This window comes from Ambystoma mexicanum, chromosome 9 (genome assembly GCF_040938575.1).
Source record: "Ambystoma mexicanum isolate Mex_15411 chromosome 9, UKY_AmexF1_1, whole genome shotgun sequence".
Lineage (NCBI taxonomy): Eukaryota > Metazoa > Chordata > Amphibia > Caudata > Ambystomatidae > Ambystoma > Ambystoma mexicanum.
This window is the reverse complement of record NC_090931.1, coordinates 434070696-434085035: the sequence shown is the minus strand read 5'-3', so window position 1 is coordinate 434085035 and position 14340 is coordinate 434070696. Positions and strand designations below refer to the sequence as shown.

The 14340-nt window shown below is 45.2% G+C and overlaps 1 protein-coding gene across 15 annotated transcripts in view; it reads right to left on the bottom strand.

Moving 5' to 3' along the window:
• Positions 1 to 14340, bottom strand: part of AP2B1 (adaptor related protein complex 2 subunit beta 1) — a 1113451-nt gene that overhangs the window by 346637 nt on the left and 752474 nt on the right. The window lies entirely within an intron of this gene.

Below are 14340 nucleotides of genomic sequence, written 5' to 3'. Positions count from 1 at the left end.
TGCAAGAGGGAGTTTGTGTACTGTTTTGGAGGATTACCCTGAACCTCCCTCCTCCCTGATACCCTGTGTGAATTCTCTAAAAATGTGTGCTAGGCTCACCTTTATGACTGGTTTGGTGAACTCTCCATCCTGCGAGACGCAGGGGCGTCGAGTCTTGGATGGGACTGAGTTCCAGTTACTTCACTGGATCCTTATTTGCAGTTAAGTGCTGCTGCTTGTAGTTTCTTCCCCTGTTGTGGCAGTCCCTCATCGGTCAACAAGTGCCTTGTTAGCAGGCGTAATTGAGGAAGTCCTCTGTTGAGCACGTGGGTTAAGCAGGTGTCTCCAACGTAGAAATAGTTAATTGGGTGTGAGGGTTGGGATAATCTCTCCTGTCCTAACTCTGTTTGTTCCATCATTCACAGGTGTTTCCTGGTATGCTGCGACTGGACTAGTGTGGCGAGAGAGGCTTGGGAGCGCTGGGTGCTGTTTGTCGCGATTCAGTTGTCAGAGCGGACCTTGCTGGCAGACTGGATGGAACGTGCAGTGTGACGTATGTGGACCGCGGCAGCACAGCACTTTTAGTATTTGCACTTGCGAGTCCGGCGATGTACTATGCATAGCGTCACACTTACTAGTTTTCCTTTTCCCTTGCAGGCACTGAGTTGCAGAAGAAACGTCCCTCGACTGGTATTAGGAGCGCCGCCGAGCTGGGTTCAGGTAAGTGCTTAGTTCTCAATAACACGTTCGTGAATGAGTGTGATGAGGCGGTCCTGAGAGCTGCTGGCAAGTTATATGCCCAAGTACGTCAGGGAGCTCCCCCTCAGTCGACCTCATTTTCAAAGAATGAAACCATAGATTTGTTGAAAATCGCTAAATCACATCATGATCGGATTCTTCAAGTTGAACAGCTACTATTTGACGCCGTTTCAAAACATCTTACTTTAGTAGGTGAGGATGCGATAAATCAATTGCTTAGCAACGATGGAAAGGAAATAATTCTAGCTGATAGTCCATCTGTCTTAACGGACACAATTGACCAACAGGAAGTAATTGAATGTGAAGAGTCTGACTCAGAGCTTCAAAATGAACAAAAGGAATCGGCTCCAACAGGGCAGCATTTCATGTCTCGGAGGGCCAGGAAATCCTTTCTTAGAGCACAAAAAAGACTTAGTCTTTTTAGAGCGAAAGCGAAGGATTCCTTAGCCAAAACCTCTAAAACTGAAGTAAAGGACCCTGTCAAAATCCCTGAGCCGGCTCTCAATTTGTCAGAACTGAATGGAGAGAGTAAGAGGCTCCTGCAAATTAAACCTCAGTGTGAACCTCAAGCCTCAAATTCTTCATTGAAGGCATTGGTAAAGAACGTGGAAAATACACAAGCCCAACTTCACAATTCTTTCCCCAACTATACAAATTAAAAAGGCAGGCGGCATGGGCCAGGTGGTGGCGTGTACCTTGGATGCCCAGCAGGTTGTAGTTCCTCCTGCACAGGACCTGACCAGTGGTCAACAGGTGTTATTAGCCAGCCATCAGACAGGTTTCCAAAACCTGATTGAGGCTGGATGCGTTGGGAATATTGGACAGGAACTTGAGAAAGAATCGAGGCTCCCCACAGAAATCAATCTACCACCAAGTGAGGAACAGACTTGCAAAGATGAGCCTGGATTGCAGGACAAATTGATCTTAACTCTTCTTGAGCTATCCAAAGAAATGAAATCCATCATCGGTTGGAGGAGCGACTCAACCATCAATGCCACTACTCGCATAAATCACTCCTTCCTGATGAATGCTTTCTATCAGATCCCATCCTTGAGAATCTTGGCCACAAAAGATGTTGAGTGGGTGAAACTAGCAAATGAGAATAATTTTAGAGGTCTGTGTAAACTTCAATCTCCTATAATCTCCAGATTAATTTTAGACCCACAGATGATTTGGTTTCCTTGGGACTTTACCCTAAAATCTTTATAGAGATGGAAACCGCATCGGCCTTTCTCAACTTCATTCTGCAAGTCCTGCAAGATAGGGTCCCTAAAGGGCCGGTGCAAGAGGCAACATCTGAATCCAATAGTGGACTACGGGAGTAACTTGAAAACTTAGCTCTTAATGGCCTAAGTTGGATGGAACCCCTAATCAAAGTGGCAGCCACCATGAAAATTCCTTCTGCGGTATCGTAACTCACAACATCGTCCTGGAATTGGTGTGGGGAAAAGAATCTTCATGCCTGGGCCAAATCTGTGGGCTATTCACACATGCCGGAACTATTGATTTTACAGGAACTATGGCCCTCATGGAGATTGCCCTGGATGGGTTCACCTCATATTGTGCTCCAGCTAGTCACGCCTCAGTGGGTAGGCCCAGCAGTGGTCTTGCTGTTCTTATTAAGAACAACTTAAGATTCAAAGCTAGGATTTTGGAATACACCGACATGCTTATGATGGTTGCTGAGACCATGGTCAGGATAGCTGCTTGCAAACTATTGCTCATTTCGGGTTATTGGAACCCTGTGAAGATAGGCCTTGAAATAGCCTTTCAGCTTCTAAATAAAGCTTTGACTAATGCTATGCTGCAGTACCCAATGCACAAAATTCTGATTGGTGGTGACTTCAACTCAAATTAAGAGCTGAAAGAAATCAAATCTGAACGCCATAAAATGATTTTTTTTTTGTAGTTTCAAAAAAACGTCAACTTTATGAATTATAGTGATATTTGGCTCATTACAAGAGTACAACATTTTGAGTATAATTTCTAAACTTTCTTTTTTTTGCAATATATTTTTATTTTATTTTTTAAGGTCAAACAAACACACTACAACTGTTTCAAAACATAGAAAGCATCATATTTCAACACATTTCCAAACTCCCCAACTCCCCCCTCCCCCTTTAAACTAGAGCCGGTTCTCACATATCGTTTACGGGAACATCATTGGGTGGCACACTACCTAGACAGCCATCAACCGGGTCCTCTGTTTCGAAATCTGATCGCCATAAAATGATGCCCCATGTTCAACAAGCCCGAATTAGGGGCAGACATTGGCTGGAATTCTTTGAAGCTTGGAACATCCAGACCCTGACTTTTGTCCCTTTGAATACTTTATCCTCGTGGCAGCGAGGCTCCTAATCTTCATCAATTGATTTTCTCTTGGCCTCAAGTGAACTATCTGGTCATCTTGCTCTCACTCAGATCTCTAACGTGGGTCTAAGCGATCACAGTATATTGTCCACTGTATTTCATTTTAATTGCCAAACTTTTGACACTTTGATACACACCTTCCTAGTGGAAAGTGTTAGTTTTGCAATGTCTGTTCGCTGGAATGCCAGTATATGTAGAAAATTAGTATATTTAGTGAACAGGGATATGCTTGTCAGTGATGATAAATTGGATCCTTTCGCCTATGCAGAAAGTCTTATAAATAGGAATTTAAAGATTATCCAGGAACATCTTGTTACGTTATCTAAATTGCCTCTTAAACCGCAATCCATCGACATCCCTGCTAAATCCTCAACCGAGATAATTGCATTGAAACGTCAGAAAAATCCTGATTTAAGAATAGCGAGATGCACGTCCACGACTAATGCTCTATAGACATCATGTAAAAGGAGCATTATAGTTCAAAACAAAAAGAAAAACTCTATATGCGTTACATGTTGGATAAACGAAACATGATTGATCATTTGTGTAAACGGAAATATGGGCAATTCTGAGAAACCCTTTGAACAAACAGCAAAACTGCATGGTCGCATGTTTAGACGGATCCACCTGGCAAGCACATTTTAAGATGAAATATGCTATGCCCCTAAAGCATGCCAAACAGGAACCTGCAGCTCCTAACATGAAGATGGCCCTCGCATGCAGCTGGACATTGGAAGACGTGATATGGGCCATCTCTAAACTTTCTTCATCCAGGGCGGCTGGCCCTGATGGGCTTCCGTCCTTCGTCATTAAAGATGACCCTCACTTTTGGGCGAAACACCTGCTCACTCGCTTTAGACTAGTATTTGCGCACAGAGCAATCGTGGCTTACTGCCATAATCATTCCAATTCATAAAAAGGGCCCTCCTGACGACCTGGGCAACTTTCGGCCTATTGCCCTTATCGATGTTGCGGCAAAGGTCTTTTCACGCCTAGTATTGTATGATCTGGAAACATACATGATCAAGTCACTGCTTCTATCCAAGGCACAAGTGGGTTTTCGCAAACAAATTGGAACTCCTCTGAATGCGTCTATACTTGCCCATCTATTGACATCATCATGAAACGCAACCAGTGGGCCAATATACATGGCTTCACTGGACCTTTCGTCGGCTTTTGATTGTGTGCTGCGCAACAGACTATGGACAAAAATGCTTGCTTATGGAATTTCATCACATATTGAAGCATTGATTGCTCAGTTACGCTCGAAGACCTCCTACAGGGTGCACATTAATGCTGCAGGTTTACTGTCTGATCACATCATCACTCAAATTGGTGTAAAACAGGGATGCTATCTTGCAGCAGTACTATTTAATCTGTATCTTGCTGACATAGGTAACATCTGGGAAGCGTTAGCTATCTTTCCTGTAAGATTGCGTCATCTGCGCCTTAGTTGGTTAGCTTTTGCTGACGACATAATACTCTTCGACAGAACCCCATTTGGTCTACAAAACAAACTGAATTATTTTCATCAATATTGTACAATCAATAATCTTACTATCAACTCGGAAAAAATCAAATATTTTTATTTTTACAGCTAAGAAGAAATTGCCAAGAAATAGACGGTATGTCGATGCAAAAGAGACAACTAAATCTGAGATGAGATATTTGGGATACCAACTGTCAAATACTCATGTAGAAACTGGCAAATTTGACTGAAACTCAAAGCTGTGCAGCTAACAACTCAGATTAAATTGATACTCTAGCATCATTGTAAGTTCTCATTATTACCTTTGATAGATTACTACCAATTTAAGGCTGTACCTATCCTTCTGTATGGCCTTGATCTAGGTTTGCTGAATATTGGTACCATCTTAAATGTAATTCAAGGCAAACTGTGGAAATTCGTCTTGGGGCTTCCAGCGTACTTACCAAATCCGATCCTCACTCATGAACTAGGCTTACTTCCCCTGAGTCACAGGAACAATAAAACACAGCAAGACAACCAGACAAAGCAGAGCTAATGTTATCCGTTAGTTCTAATATTTCTCGCTCTTCCTGTTTTCTTGGTTGCTCTGCAGCAGTTCAACATCTTTCAGATGGGCCTACCTAACCTCATTTACCCCTTCAGAGCCTGTATTGGAGGATGCATCGTTCTTGCTACTGGCAGGAAGGCGTTTAGATCTACTCTTTTGTGCTTACTATGGAGGTCAATAGTGGCAAACTATTGAAGTAGCGGGTGCTGAATTGGTCCTTTGATTAGCTGCTTACAAAATACTATTTTGGTGCACTATACTGAAATATTCTTACACCTCTGTCTTTGTGAGTATACATTAACAGCATTAAGTACACTCATGACCTATTTAAACATATTAAGAATGTGTAGAGCAGGAACAGCAAATCCCTGCCAAGAGGCAGCACTTTCTTCAGGCTCTCTACTCTTGAGAAAGTCATGTTATGGCACAGAGCAGAGTAAGCTTGAAATGTGTACAGCATCATCCTGCAACGCTACAAAACAGGCATTAGTCGGGGTGTATTGTAGATTGTGGGGAGAAAGGCAATGGCATGAAATGAGCGATTAAACATTAAGACGGAATGTTGGCCATTGTCATGCTAAACGTCATATCTAGTAATGGAGTCGGAGTGACCGTGGAGAGAGCCGTGAATTTTGAGATAACTCGGGGGACTGACAAATGTGATAGCATTGTGAGGGAGCCTGTGGGAGAAGCTATAAGGCAGCTTGAGGTTTTGATTGAGAAATGAATGCTCCAGGCAGCTTGTGGCAATATGGTGGGGAGCCAACAGGGGCGTAGGAGACACAAAATCTGGGGGGGACAGGGACATCTTGGGGACTTTGCTTTATTTATTGTGTTTTAGTCAAAGAACCGAACTTAATATTAGAATTAAAATAGCAGTACATATTAAATTACAAATATCACTGTATAAAACAAGAAAATAAGAAAAGAAAACAGAAGAAAATTAAAGGATGCAGCAGCAAAGAACGTGTCTTTGTATGTTGCATTTCTGGATTTTTCATCTGACTATGAGCTCATGGTAAGAGAGGAAATAACAATTACTTCCAGTGGGCCACAGCTAGGACGCCAGCTCGTTAAGAGGCAGATCACCTGTAAGTGGACTCCTGCCAAATAAAGGAGATGAAGCCTTTTCTACCAACTGCAAGTTGCTACTATTTTGTGTGGGGCAAGGAGACGTGTGTGTCTCTTGGAATGGAAAGATGGGGGTTTCAAAGAAAGAGGAAATCTTGCTTGCACCTCCGAGTAAGCCCTGTTATTGGAGTAGAGGGACCAGGAGTGTGATGTTGCTGTACAGCAAACAAGGAGGAAGAGCGATCGCAAGCCCACCCCCTTATAAGCACTCCCCAGGTCCGTGGCCGGATGTGTCGGACCCGGGGGATGCCTAGTAGGTGGGGTGTATGTGGACCCAGGGGGGTGGCCAGAGGGGCAGCCCGCTATGTGGGCTGCCCCTCTAGCGCCCCTGCGAGGGCCGGGCCCGCCTCTCAAGAGGAGTCTGGTCCCTCTTATTCCATCTCATGCTGGCTTCAAAGCCTAGCCCTTCTTTGCCTTTGTTATTCAGAATGCAGAGCTGGACTCTGTTCCTTTCTCATTTAACATTTGCTGCAAAGCCATGGGTCCTCTGCCCTGTTACATTATTCAAAGAGCCCCTCTGGTCTTTCTTTGCCTCTCCCTTGTCTCACTACTTGCTTGCTTAATACATACATACCTCCTTGCTTGAAAACTCAACATATTCCCCCTAACACAACAATGGCAGCTTCAGTCTGTCTTAACTTCCATTTGTTCCGTGTCTTGAATTGGCCTCTTATTTCCGCTTTTCTGTCTGCGGGGGGAAAAGGCATTTGCCAGTCACTGCCATGATGGTTCTACCTGGCCATAAGAGGGCAACAGCTAGCCAATATTGAAAGAACATGGAATATTTTGCCAGAGGCTGGCAACTGCCTTCCTAATGCCTACACAAGAGACGCAACTCTTGCCTTTGTTTCTAACAGTAATTCAGTGGATGAAGAAATGCGAGAACGCACATATTGCTTATAAATGATGGGGATGATGTCACACTTGGTTAAGACATTTTGATCACGCCAGGAGCTAATTTCCAGCTGCAATTAAGCGATTACCTTTTAGAATTCTGGCTTTAAATAATGTTAGCATCACCTGGAAAGCACAGAGGTTGCTCAACAGGGTTCCTGGAGCACGAGGGGTACCCTACTCGTGGGCATGGATGATTGGAGGGCATTCTTGCCCTGGTTTGGAGCATGGCCCCTACAGCCATGATGGGGGGAGGGGCCTATTACTTTTGGTTGTACGTACTCTTTGAGGGTGGGCAGACATTGCCTCCTGCTTTAGCCCACTAACAGCTGTGCTTTGCAACTTTATCACACATCCCTGTCAAGTGGCATGCAACTCAATGCTACTAATGTTATCAGCCTCAGAAGTCTGGAATCCTTTGCCACATCAACTAGGGTACAGGCTTGCCACCTGAGACTTACCCATGTCTGAGTCGGCATCTGTCGCCCTGTGGGGAAGACACACACAGAAAGAGCAGGGCACAGTGCCCTTGTGGGTTTTTCACACTTCTTCCTCGGGGTGGGCACAATTCACTCTGCAGTGAAAGTGGCGCATGCTGGGCAACATTCTCCCACTTTGACAATGTCACCCAAAGAGCGAAATTGGCCATTTGAAATACCTCTGTCGACTTATTATTGCGCAATCCACACTGATGGGTTTAAGCACCTACTTAACGCGAGATGGCAATTAAGGGCATTTGCCAACGCATTCAAGAAGCACATGACATCATCTTACCAGCGACATGCCATGCACACTCATTCTGATCACGCATTGGCATTTATCTAGGGTCATGTTAAATGTATTTATTTATTACAAGTGTAGCATCACGCAAAACCCCCAAGCATCAAGGCGCAAAGTAAACTGCATGGAGTGGACCACTTCCATTGGCTCACGTTTTTACTTTTCCGCCACAAAATGGAAGATTTTAGCGTAAAAGGCAGGTGAAATCACATTGCTTTTCCACTTTGGAAGAGTGTAAACACCTCGCACAATTAGCGATTGCTGGCGGAATTGAAAATGGCTTCCTCTGAACTCCGCACGCTTTTACCAGGTTTCATTTCCAAGCAAATCCCAGATGAATCCCTTTCCTTATTTCCAGCATGATAATCCTTGCTGGCAGTAAGGTTGCATTTGTCTAGTGGAGCGGGAAATACAGGGGGTCCTGGTGTGTCCACTCGGCTCCCGAACTCCACCCACAAAATTCACGAAAATCTGGCCAATTAGAAAAAGCAACAGTAATAGTGTTTTCCACCACTTTTTCTGAACCAATTTACCTGGAAAAAGCTGTGTTGCATCGGAAGCTGAATGCATTCACTCTGACTACAATCCCACTGGAAGATTAAGCCAGGTGCTGAACACAGGTGTTCCATATTCCTGTGCACAATCTGCATTTGGAGAAAAAACTAACTGAGATACCTTACAAATGATATCTCCTCTGGGGCTTTACTGTCTTAACCCCTTAACTGCCATGGGTATATCCCCCCCAGTGCCAAGGCCTTTTTTGGTGATTTCGGTATGTCGCCATTCAATACCTTGTAACTTCTTTGTTACATGAGATCTCGGCCAAAGTTGGCCCCTTTTTTCCCACATGTAGGCGGTCATAACGCCACCCTGGAATCCTAGTTTGCTGTAGGGGGGTGAGAGAAAATAACCAAAAAGGAGAACATTTGTTTTTTTTCAGAAAATGCCAATAAAATGTTGTACAAAGAAGCCTTTGGTGTTTTCCCTGTAAGAGCTAGGAACAAATGGTTTGCTGTGCTGGATTCACCATTTTCCAGGATTTCAAGAACAGATTGAGTGAAACACACCGCCAACAACAGATGTCCTAACTTCCCGCGTTCCCACAGGTGTCCCGACGAAAACGGTACCTCACATGTGTGTATGCACCTAACTCGGCGCAAAAGGGAAAGGCTAACCCACTGGTAACCCCAAGCCTTTCGGAAAAGCAGATTTTGCTCATGTGGCCAACCTACAGATTTGGGCCTAGGGTGTTGATGCCACCAAGGAAAACAGAGAAACCCATACATTTCCGAAAAGACGACACCCATGGGCACCCCCCTTTTCACTAAAAACATCCATGGTGATTTAGTGACCCCCCCACACCCACCCAAAACAAGTTATTTTTTTATTCCTTTTTTTGTTTTGCCTCTTTCCTAGCGGCAGATTGTGCTAGCAATCTGCCCCCAGGGAGGGCTACATGAGTAGTTCCCCATCCATTTGGGGTGGGGGGGAGAGGGCCACCCCCCTTTCCACTAAAAACATCCATGGTGGTTCAGTGGCCCACCACACCTACCCAAAACAACTCATAATTTGTTTTATTTTTGTTTTGCCCCTTTCCTAGGGGCAGATAGGCACGTGTGTGGCCATCTGCCCCCCGGTGGGGCAAAACGTACTGCCCCACGCCTCAATGGATAGGCTTAGACAACTACTATCTCCGTCCTTTTATCGTGGGGGAATGGTTATGGGTACCTGGACCATAATTACGAAATAGCATTAAAAATCACCCCATTCTCGGGACCATATGGGCCATATGGAAACCAAACAAAGGAATGAAAGGGGTCACGACATGGCCCCTCCCCCCTGGTGCATCTATGGGCCCCGGGCATTCGGGATGACATTCCTGATCCAGGCAGTTTTGAATCATGGTACGAGGCAGGGCTTGAAAAGGGCAGGCCAATTACAGAGGAATAATGCTTTCATCACTATCCAAGAGCTGGAGGAAGCTCTCGGCATAGGTCAGCTCTCAGTTTTCCAATACCTAAAACTAAAAGGTGTTATGACCCGGGAGGTCTGGAGGGAGGCGCTACAGAGAGACATTACCCTGTTCGAAAAAATTCTAGACACATACATAGGCTACAAGGGACTCATCAGTGCAATGTATGCAGCACTAGTTGGAGTCAACACAACCCGCTCAATCATTTTGAAACATAAATGGGAAAAAGACCTTGGGAGACTTCTCACCCCAAAAACATGGCTCAAGATTTGTAGAAGGACCTCGAAAACCTCTATCTCCTGTCAGTACAAATTGCATGGGATTAAGCTTTTGTATAGGTGGCAGTATGACCCACTCCGGCTAGCCAGGATGTATCAGGATGTGAGTCCCTTTCTGCTGGCGGGGCTGTGACCAGAAAGCGGACTACTGGCACATGTGGTGGGGATGTAGGGCGGTCCAGGCATATTGGGACGAAGTGCTCAGTTGGATAAAAGAGCTTGAAGGAGAGGAAAGGGAGAAGCACCCACACTCTTGATCCTATTTAGCTTGGTCGAAACAGAAGAACAAACAATCAAATTGCCCATGACGACACATGGGCTCTTGCTTGCTGCGAGAGCCTGCCTTACAACTGTGTGGAAAAGAACTAGTCTACTAACTAAAGCTGAGTGGATCAACGTCTCCCGTAATATCTTCAATATGGACAAGCTAACAGCAGCCATTCATGGTGATCGCATTTCCATTGACAATGAATGGTCCGAGTTCCGAGCCAAGGTAAGTGAAGAGCTGTCACTGAAGACCGTAATGCTAACCTGTTCTTTCTTGTCTTTATAGGTGTTGCTGAAGACTGGATTCAGAATTGTAAGCCTTTTTCCTTAGGCCCAGGATCAGATGCAGAAGACACAATGCGCGTTCTGCTGCTGAGGATGCAGAATAACGCAAAGCAAGATTCATCCATCGGGTGTGGTTTAAATAGCCTCCTGTAGTGCTTAGGTGTCTCCTTCCACAGCCACGCCTAGGTAAGAAAAGAGTTCCTGCTTTCCAGAAGAGTTCCAGTGTTCTGAATCTAGGGAGTGGCTCCTGCCCCACCCAGTAGGAAAAGTAGTTCCAAACAGAAGAGGATCAGAAACTCAACTGGCAGGCAAGTAAGCAGCATGGTCTGCTGCAGGTAAGTCCACCCAAGCATTATGAGCCCGGCGCTTCCAGCGCTGGGACTGGGCATATTTATGAGCCTGGTGCCACTGGCGCCAGGACTGGGTCCAAAAGGTCCCAATTGGGACTGGTTGGCACTCGGAACCTGGGTTATGGATCTGCTTCCAAGGGAGTTGGGAAAACCCTGACCTTTTGGAAGCAGAGATCATGACAGTACCCCCCCTCAAGGCCCCTCCCAAACCGGGCTTCTCCGGGGGTTTTGGCTTGTCAGGAAATGTTCGGTGAAATCTTTTGATTAGGCGAGGAGCGTGGACATATTCAGCAGGTTCCCAGGATCTCTCTTGGGGGCCGTAGCCTTTCCAGTCAATTAGGTAGAATAGTTTAGATTTGGAGATCTTGGAGTCCAGAATGCTTTTGACTTCAAACTCGAGTTCTCCATCAACTAGGATAGGTTTTGGAGATTTGGTTAGTCGGGTTTGAGGTTGCACGGGTTTTAATAGAGAGACGTGGAAGACCGGATGTATCTTCATGTGCGGGGGCAAGTCCAACTTGAACGCTACTGGGTTTACTATGGTAGTGATGGAATAGGGACCAAGGTATCTTGGGTTGAATGTGCGTGGCCCTTTTAGAGGTAGATATTTGGTGGATAACCAGACTTGATCCCCTACTTGATATTGAGGGGCTTCCTTCCGATGTTGATCTGCTCCTTTCTTGTATTGTTCTTTAGCCCTTTGAAGGTGAGAAGCAGCTTCCTTAAAGGCTTGGGTGATTGTAGAATGCAGGTAGTCTACTGCTGGTGTTTCAAGATCTTGGAGGGGATCCAACTCAGAGGTTCGAGGGTGACTGCCGTACAAAAGAAAAAACAGGGTTTTCCCAGTTCCCGAATGGACAGAGTTATTGTAGGCATATTCGGCTATCCAAAGGATGTCTTTCCAAGTTTTTTCAGTTTGTTGCAGCATGCAGCGTAAATACTGTTCCAGAGTTTGATTGGTCCTCTCGGTTTGTCCGTCGGTCTGAGGGTGGTGACTGGTCGATAGTCTCACATCAATTTGAGCCGACCGACAGCAACTTCGCCAAAAATGAGAAATAAATTGACTACCTCGATCCGAAATTAGAACCGAAGGAAAACCGTGCAGTCGGACGATTTTTTCGAGAAATTCTCGGGCCAGAGTTGCTGCTGTTGGCAAGCCTTTGAGCGGAATGAAATGCGCCATCTTGGAGAATAAGTCCACGATTACTAGAATCGTATTGTATCCGGAGCATGGAGGTAGATCGGTGATGAAGTCCATAGAAAGCGTATGCCAAGGGCGAGGTGGGATGTCAATAGGGCGTAAGAGGCCTGCTGGTCTTTCCTTTTGACTCTTGTTTTGGGCGCATACTCCACAGGATATTATAAAGTCTCTGATATCTTTTTTCCAAGACGGCCACCAGAAGTAGCGCTTGATCTTTTCTGAGGTCTTGGCCATACCGGGATGTCCTTCCATTAAAGATTCGTGATAGCAAGAGATTACATTTTTCTGTAAATCTGTGCTGGGTAGGTATAATCGTTCTTGGAAATACAATAGGTTGTCCTTTACTGCAAAGTCCTTTCCCTGCAGATGCCAATTCTGTATGTCTGCTGGAGTTACAAGTTGCCTGGCTTTATCCTTAACTTCCTCTATGGATTCTGTGGCGATTACACCCAGAATTCTTTGTTCGGGAACGATTGCTACAGGTTTAGGGTTCATCAAGTGTTCTTCCACTCCCATCCGAGAAAGGGCATCAGCTTTACCGTTTTTTGTACCAGGTCGATAGGTAATTATGAAGTCAAACTCGGCAAAGAATAATGCCCAACGGAGTTGTCTAGAGGATTGGGCTTTTGCGGTTTTCAAATATTGCAGGTTTCGGTGATCCGTAATCACAGTAACGGTGTGTCGGGCCCCCAGCAGATAATGCCGCCAAGCCTTAAAGGCAGACTTGATAGCCAGAAGTTCCTTGTCAGTAATCGTGTAATTGATTTCAGGAGGCGAGAATTTGCGGGACCAAAATGCCACGGGATGCAACTGATTGGTTACCGGGTCCTTTTGTGATAGAACTGCCCCCATGGCAAGGCTTGAAGCATCAGTTTCCACGATGTAGGGGAGTTCGGGGCGAGGGTGTTTTAAGATTGGTGCAGAGATAAATTTAGTCTTTAAATCCTGGAAAGCTTGTTCCGCCTCGGTAGACCATTCAAAACGTTTGTTTTTCTTTAACAAGGCAGTGATGGGCTGGACTATTCGAGAGAATTCGGGGATAAACCTGCGGTAAAAGTTAGCGAAGCCTAACATGCTTTGCACAACTTTTACGGAGGATGGTGATGGCCATTTGAGAACTGCATCGACCTTCTTTGAATCCATACGCACTCCGCCAGGTGATAATATGAATCCCAAGAATTCAACTTCAGTCACGTTGAAAACACATTTTTCCAACTTAGCGAAAAGTTTGTGTTGACGCAATCTTTCGAGGACCATTTTCACATGTTTCCGATGTTCAGATTCCGATGAAGAATAAACGAGGATGTCGTCAATGTAAACAACAACACTCATCTATGAGCTCTCTGAGGACATCGTTCATAAAATATTGAAAGGCGGCCGGGGCATTACAAAGTCCGAAGGGCATGACCTGATATTCAAATAGCCCATACTTGGTGCGGAAGGCCGTCTTCCATTCATCGCCCTCTTTTACTCGTACCAAGTGGTAAGCTCCTCTAAGATCCAGGTTTGTATATATGCATGCTTTTCTGACTTGGTCCAGGAGTTCAGGGATCAAAGGTAACGCATATCTATTCTTAACGGTGATCTGGTTCAGGGAGCGATAATCTATACAAGTTCTAAGGTCTCCTTCCTTTTTTGGAACGAAGAACAAAGCTGAAGAAGCAGGTGACTTGGAAGGACGAATAAACCCATTTGCCAGGTATTGATCCAGGTATTGTCGAAGGTGAAGGTTCTCAGGCTCGGTGAGGGCATAAATTCTACTACAAGGAGGAGTAGATCCAGGTATCAGGTCGATCTGGCAGTCATAAGACCTATGAGGAGGTAGAGAGTTAGCCTGATCCTTCCGGAAAACATCTTGGTATTCTAGGTATTCGGGAGGTAACTGGGGAGTCTCTGAAGAAATTGCTGCCAGTGCAACACCAGGTGGAGGGTGACAAGTAGAGACACATTCTGGAAACTGGACCGTTCTTGCTCGCCAATCGATCAGAGGATTGTGTTTCTCTAACCAAGGTATTCCTAGAATAATCTGAAACTGAGG